Source organism: Sturnus vulgaris, chromosome 1 (genome assembly GCF_052056855.1).
Source record: "Sturnus vulgaris isolate bStuVul1 chromosome 1, bStuVul1.hap1, whole genome shotgun sequence".
NCBI classification, from domain to species: Eukaryota; Metazoa; Chordata; class Aves; order Passeriformes; family Sturnidae; genus Sturnus; species Sturnus vulgaris.
The window spans coordinates 81,956,132-81,963,893 of record NC_142243.1 but is presented as its reverse complement, the minus strand read 5'-3'; the positions used below and the strand labels follow the sequence as shown (position 1 = coordinate 81,963,893).

At 33.3% G+C, this 7,762-nt stretch overlaps 1 long non-coding RNA gene across 1 annotated transcript; it reads left to right on the top strand.

Moving 5' to 3' along the window:
* The first annotated feature begins 234 nt into the window (after window positions 1–234).
* LOC148225326 (uncharacterized) lies at window positions 235–7,008 on the top strand. The gene is made up of 2 exons (XR_015801540.1): window positions 235–371; window positions 5,395–7,008. It is a non-coding gene; the product is annotated as an uncharacterized LOC148225326 (long non-coding RNA).
* Window positions 7,009–7,762: the final 754 nt, after the last annotated feature.

The following is a 7,762-nucleotide window of genomic DNA, read 5'->3' as shown; positions in this document are numbered from 1 at the left end:
AGTAGATTAAAGTATGAAAATTGAAATACTCTGATGTAGAAAAATATCTTATTCATCTGTATTATCATCGTATTTAATATCAGAACTCAGGTGATGCTGGTTTGTTTCAAAAATAAGGACCATGAAGTATTAAACTAAAATGTTTGAAGTCAAGTTCTAACATTCTCTCATCTGCCCTTTCTGTCCTTTAGACAGAAAGCTCCTGTGGACAAACTCTTGTTTGCTTCATGGTAGCAGAAAAGATGTGAAATGAATGAAGAGAACACATCAGTGATCCTTTCCCTAGGCTAAGAAGCAGGAGAGAGTGCATCTGGTATCCAGTGGAATACTTCCTGTATACTTTCTTAATACTTCCTTCGAATATCCTGTTGGTAAACCAAACTCTCTTCTTTCAAGAAATTTTGGTGAAGGCACAAACCCACAAATCTAGATGAGATTCTAGAACTGATTTCCAATTCTTTATGGCAGACTGTTAATATATTAAGACGAACAGGATGTTGTTTTGGCTGTTAGCTCAGGACCAACAAACCTTTATTTTTAAAAGAGCCTCAGAAGATATTTACTGTCACATATGTAATAGATTGTTATTTAAGAGTATTTCTTTACAGTCTCAATCCTAAACTGAATTTTAATTCTTGAGTTGGATGCCCTTGACATATCTTGGAAAAATTCAAACAACTTCATTTTAGAACCCTGCAAAAATTGTTTGAGATGAAGTAATGCAAAGCAAACAACAAACAACAAAATCAAATGCACTTTGATATTTCTTGTTAGGTGCAGGCAGAATAGTAGCGTACTTAAATAATCATAAAAACTTTGGAAGTTGGGATTTTTCTGTGTATTAGGGGCAAGTTATGACAGCAAGTTGGGTTCTGCCAGAGCTTCTGGGCCCGGCCCCAGGTCCCTGCACAGAATTCTGTTGACCTAAACTTAGGGAACAGTAAAGTAAAGTAAAGCAAGGACCCTTCTTCAGAAATCCATGTTTTCTGAGGAATGGAGAGTAAAGACAAATGAGGGACAGAAAGAACATGAAATGAAATGTCAAAATTGCATCTGGGGGTGTTTGATGATTGTTTCAGCAGCAGCTGTGTCCAACTCTCTGTTTCAAGGCAACATGCTCCCCAGTGTTAATATTCCATTCTGTAATGTTTTTAGGCTGCATATAGCACTGGTTAGAAGTTAAGATAACTATTTTTTTTGCTTATTATGTCAATTGAATCATTTGCTTCATTGTCTGTCTTGCAGGATGATTGTGACTAGTGATGAATTAATGGTTTCTTTTCAAATTAAGCAGCTTTTTGAGAAGCAATTAAAAGGTAACCTGGGAAGAAAGCAGGATATTTTCTGTACTGAAGAAATGATACTCAATGCTTTCAGATGTGGCTTTATCTTAACACAAATGCATCAAGAAAATTACACTGGCTTCTGTGAGGCTGGAATCCCAGGGGAACAGGGTGCCATACATTACATTTTATGGGAAAAAATAGCCCAAAACCAAAAAAAGTGAAAACCACCAAATGCCAAACCATGGCCAAATAAATAAAAACCAAATTAAGACTCAAGTTTTTGAGCTACTGCTGGGAAAGTTACTGTTTAAGCTTTTTCTTTCATAATTCTTGTAGATCTATGAAGAGAGTATTTGCTTTTCCATTCCTGAAAAGTAGGAATTCTGTCATTGAATGTGGGCAGTGTTTTTGGTGGAGAAGTCATCAGTTATAAAATATGTATTTTTACAGAAAAACCATCCTAGCTTATTCAATGCATGAAATTGAGGGAATAGCAACTTTTTTGCATTTGGGATTCATATAATGTCTGTATTGGAAGGATGGCTGAAAAATGATCTCACTATGGAAAGTTCATGAAAACATCTGAATATTCAGAAAATTCGTCTAATAATTCAGTCTTTAAAAATTAAGCAAATATGTTTACTAAGAAGATTAGTGGGTGATTCGATGATAATCAACACTTCCATGAAGGAAAAAAAACTCATTTAAGAACTCCCCATTCTACCAGGAATGAACATAAAAGAGCCACTAATGAAGCTAATGCTAGTTAATATTTCACATCAATATAAAATACAAAAAATTAAAGGTGGAGGAATAAAGAGAACACTATTTAGTCAGTTAGGTGTCCTTTTGACTAACAGATGATTTGGAAGAAACTGCTGAATTGAGACAGTTGTACTGTGACATTGATGTCTAGTATAGCAGAAACAGATCTCAATTCCTTAAGTAGAAATTAGTTTTGAAACAATCCAAAACTTAACCAGTTAAAATGATGTAGACAAATGGTTGAAATAGAGCTCAGAAATTTACCAAAACAGTCAGAAATTTCTAATAGTCTGGAACAATATTTTTTTGACAAAACTTATTTGTGAAAACCCATTCAAAATGGAAAAAAAATGCTTTTCAGGTATTTGTGCCGGAGGAATTTTTAAAATTTTATTATAATTACAGCAACATAACAAAAATAAATTAGTTGCTGAATGATCTTGGGTTTCTTGCAAAGATAATATTTCTCGAGTTAAAATTTTATTTTGCATTACTAATTTAGTCAAAATCCATTAAAACTAATGAGCATCCAGCATGGATTTTACTTTATAACTGGATCAAGAATTTATGAACATTGATCATGACTATTATAGCTTTCCCAAAGAGTTGCTAATAAGATAGTAACATTTTTAAAAATTATTTAATACATACATTTCCCCAAAGCAGACATTCTGTGAAGTATATTTATCTACGATCCTTAAATAAGTCACATAACTAGTTAGAGTCTAATGATTTTACATAAGCAAATGCGTGGATGGAGGGTAGGAATGCCAAAGATATTTTGTCTTGCTTAATACCCATACTTCATCAGGAAATCTTGGACTTCAAGCCGTGAAATGAAACGTGGCCTTTCTCAGCTGCCATTTGAAATCTACATTCCCTGGTACATGTTGGTGTGCTCAGCAAAAAAATTTTTCCTCAGGATTTATAGTCACGTTATTCCCCCCCAGATATGCAATGTGCTGACAAAGTGTAATATTGGAGCTGTTTGGTAAACAGCAATCTTGCAAAATGTGCTGAAAATTCCCTATTGCTGCTGAAAGTGGGCTCTGCAGTGCCATTACTGTGTGATCCTTGCAGCTTGTCAGGATGCAGGAAGAGGACAATGAAGAACACTGAGAAAAATGAGAAAAACCATAAACGGAACATACTCTTTGCTGATAGTATTGAATTGTGGTCTGCTAATCACAAGACTAATTAGCAAAAATCAAAATCATGACAGTCAAAGTGCCTTAAATACAAATGGACAACTGCCATGGATTAAAAGAATCAATCAGAGAGATGGCAGAACATCTCTGTAAAAGGGAGAATGTTTTCCTGCCCAGGATGCTTTCTGTGCCCAGGCAAGGGATTTGGAGCTTATGAAGTTGGAAAAAACAATATCAGTGATCTGATTTTGCCTCCCATATAATGCATGATATAGAAACATCAGATAATAATTCCTGTTTGAAGCTGAGCATATTTGAAAAGTTTAAATACTTAGACTCATTTCAAAAGTCTGCAGCAGTAGAAAAATTTATGACAGTCACTGCTAAATTCAGGATTGTATCAGAAGAGCTTAACATAACAGTTTAAATCTGCCTTTGTTATCCCTTGATTCATTTGTTAGATCCGTTTGTTGGAAACATGCCTCTCCCTTCACTTAAGGTTGAACCTGAAGCTGCTTACTGGCTCTATGTCTTGAAAAACAGATTTTGTTTTTCCTTTTCTTTTTCTATTTGATCTCAGATTAAAAGTGGGCTATTTTGAATTATACCGCTAATTGCAAAAGAAGTAATCAAAATGACACATTCTTTTTAGTTAATACCTCATACAATTTTTTTATATTCTTTGATTATGCATGCATTAATCTATCCATTAATGCTGATAATCAGGTTTGAACATGAAATGAAATATTTACTCTTTCCTAATTAAAATTTCTAGACAAATGCTACCAAACAACATGAAGTTTTGTTTACATGGAACTAAAAACAATTACACCCAATGTTTGAAAATATTTTTAGATTTAATTATAATCAGTAGATTTTAGACACAGATTGTTACTGTAGAGTACAATGAGTGTCAAAATACTGTAAACATACTTGCCTTTAATTAATTCTTTCAAATATAACATCAGCAGAGAAGTGCATACATATCTGTCAGAAATACCAGAAGATAAAAAGTTGTATATTTTAAATAATGGCAGCGATTTAGCACATTTTTAATTTATTAGATATAAATAATAGAGATCTTAAAGTTCATATAAGCAAGATGTGTCATTTTTCTGATAAATTATGAATCCCTTAGGGTATAGATCTACTTCTCATATCTTGAGAAGCATTTATGGCAAGTATTCAAACCTTTAGTAGTTAAAGGGGCACAGTAGGAAAAGAATAGTCGAATATGCCTTTTAATTGTAAGAAATTAATACAGAAAATGTAATATTCTAGGAATAGAAAGAATGCCATAAAAAGAGGTGAGAAAAAATGAAATTCTTTGGTGCTATTGCAAAAATATATTGTATAAATAATTTGGGGTCTTAAGGCATAATTAACTCAGAATATGTCTTCAGATGAAGAGTAGAGAAAATATTTAGAATAAGTGTAAAGAATTTGAATATTTTGCACTTATATCTGTCTTATGAAAGCACATATAGATCTATGCTAATCTATTGTGCTTTGACATCACTGCATATCATAAAAACAAAAAAAGGCAAAAAAAAATTGAGGTTATTCAGGTCTTGATTTCTCTTTTTTCTTTCTTTCTTTTAAGGAAATATATCTGAAATCAGCACATAGATATAGTAATAATGAGTGAAAGAAATATACCATATTTTCTTATGACTGACCTGAAAGGAGTACTTGAAAAGCTATTCTGCAGAATTCTGTATTTTTTGGGTACCAATGGGACTACTTAGCAGACAGATAAAAAGGTCAGGAAAGTTCTGTCGTTAAATATTAAGCAAATATTTAATACGTGGTCTTCTGTGTTCAAAATAGATTTAATTCTTTTATTATCTTAAATTAGTCAGTCTTTCTAAGCCTTTGCACGCTGCTTACAGAAGACAGCTTATGATTTTTATTTCTTTTAAATTATTATTCATCTATATCTCTCTGGCAGTTCAGAATAAGGATTATTAGTGAATATGAAGTGGAAGTGATCTTTAGATTCTAGTTTTCCAGCAATATGTCATATAGGCCACTTCTTAAACTTAGCAAGTTCCAAAGAGCACTCAGCTTTCTGCATATCATTTACTCCTGCTTTTCTAGGTTAGAGGTTATGTACTCCTGTGCTTCTGTGCTTAGACCTATTTCTGCCATATATCAGTGTAGTAATTCTTCCCTGTCATCTCTCGTTTCTCCAGATGAGAACAGTCCTGGTCTTCAGGTCTTCACTTACAGGATAAGATTTCCATTTTCCATTTTTGTCTTCAATGAAGATGCATACCCACAGCTGGACCTGATATTCCAAATAGAACTCTCTAAGACTTCCTAAGACTTCTGGCACTCAGTGATTCTTGCTCTCTGATGAAAATAATTATGTTGATATCAGGATTTTATTTGTCTTCTTTGCAACTGCACCAGAATGCTAATTTATGGTCATCCTATGCCATGCATTATGACTGAAGGGTTTTGTATTAACAAGAAAAGTGAGTTTAAACTTATTGCACTAGTTTTTTGGTTTTTTTTTTTTTTTTTTTTTTTTTTTTGTTTTTGTTTTTGTTTTTGTTTTTGTTTTGTTTTGTTTTGTTTTGTTTTTATTCCAGTCCCCAACAGAAGGAGATACACTAAATCTAAATTTTGTGACTTGGCCTTTTCCCCAGCAGAGACCCAAACAAAGCCAAGAATGTACACCACTAAGTCTAAATACGTTTAATTGTTACTAGTGAAGTAACAGTAACATTTAATGCTGCAATGATAGACTAATAAACAAAATAGCTCTATCTGATTAGGGATGAAGATGTATAAACTGAAAAATGCTCTTATAATACCATAATCTCTATATAAATCTATATGCAGAATGAAATGGTCCAACAATGCTCAGGACTGGACCCTGCTTCTTTGAATATGAGGAGAATAAACAATCTAGAAGAGCTTATCTTGCACTGACAAAAAAAAGTAATTTCAGAAACCAGCGTTAATTCTCTAAGTTCAGGCTTTGACCACTGACAGTTTTATGCTCTAGACCTACCATTGTTCACTGATAATGATTTGTTTTTTGCAGGCAATGCTTAATTCAAGAGATCTAACATATTAATTTAACGTGTTATATGTAAAGCCTTCATCCATTATGTTGTGCAGTTTTCTACATACTTGTATATTTTTTTTCAGAATATGTTTGAAAATATTTCATGTCTTCAGTTTTCCCCTACTCCCCTCAATTTTTTTTCTCCAGTCACCTCTTGTTGACAAGTTGTATTCTTTCCAGATTATTTTGTCAATATTTGCTCCTGAAGCATGTATTCTATGCAAGGATACAAAATGAAAACTTAGTTAATTAATGTTTTCTTAATTTGTAATTGAAACATTCTTCAGTAACCAACATCAGTGGTCTCCTCCTAACATTACTGAATTATGACAGTCTAAAACTCAGTTCCAAAACTTATTAAAGTACTCATGTGTAGCATCACTGGACTATATTAAATAGGTTAATTTAGAAATAAGGCTTATAAAAGATGGGGTAAAATGTCTTATGCATTGACTATTTAGAAATGAATGGAGGAGAAAAAAGAAATAATGAATATGCACATAAGATTTTCCTTTAATATTCTCTTTAAATCTTCTGTGACACCTAATGACATCCTTATTTCACCTGATTTAAAATTTAATGTCAATATAAAATACCTAAATGTCAAGTCATGGCCCGCCATATTTAACAACTGCAAAATTGGCAACTAGAAGGTATGCATATTTCACTCAGTCTGAATAAACAGTCACCTGCACATCCTAAACCTGCATCTCAGCAGGAAACAAAACAAGCATGAATATATCTGTATCTGTATCTTTGGAAGGTTTTTGAGCAAATTATAACTGTGACAGAAGCATGGAGTGTTTTCAGGACTTAAAAATGTGTTGTGCATTGTAACTGAATGTGTGTGAATATATATATATGTGTGTGTGTGTGTGTGTGTGTGTGCATATATACATCAGAGAATTCGGGATTGCCTTGATGGGGGTGCCTGGAAGACTGACAAATCAAAGCAGTTTAAAAAGTTAAAACAGTGCTTTACTGGACTGATGCTCATTAAGGGTACACATGAGCAGTGGTTTATTTTTTATGACCATCAATCATGAGATGCTCAGAGAATCAATCCTTATCTATCTTGTTTTGGTCAGTACTAAGCAAAGCTCACCAGGGCTGATGCTGACTCTCAGTGCTGACTGTTGTCTTTGGTTATCATTGCTCTCAGGCATGAAGGCTGAAGTCATCAGGCTTGAGAGCAGGAAACAAAATGCACATAATTTTCCTTCATTTTCTTCCCTCAATCAGTATAATGTTTTTGTTTGGTTGGGTTTTTTTTTGCTTTGTTTGTTTGTTTTTGGGAGTGTATTTTTGATTGTTTTCATTTTGGTTTTTTTTGTTGGGGCTTTTTGGTGAGTTGGGTTTTTTATACTTCTTGCATCCTCAAAAGAATAGAGGAAGATCCACCTGTTCCAGGCCTGGCTAATTTCCTTTTCTTTGCTTTTGCCATATGTCTTTCTTGCTTCTTCCAACTCTTTAGCTGTTAAATT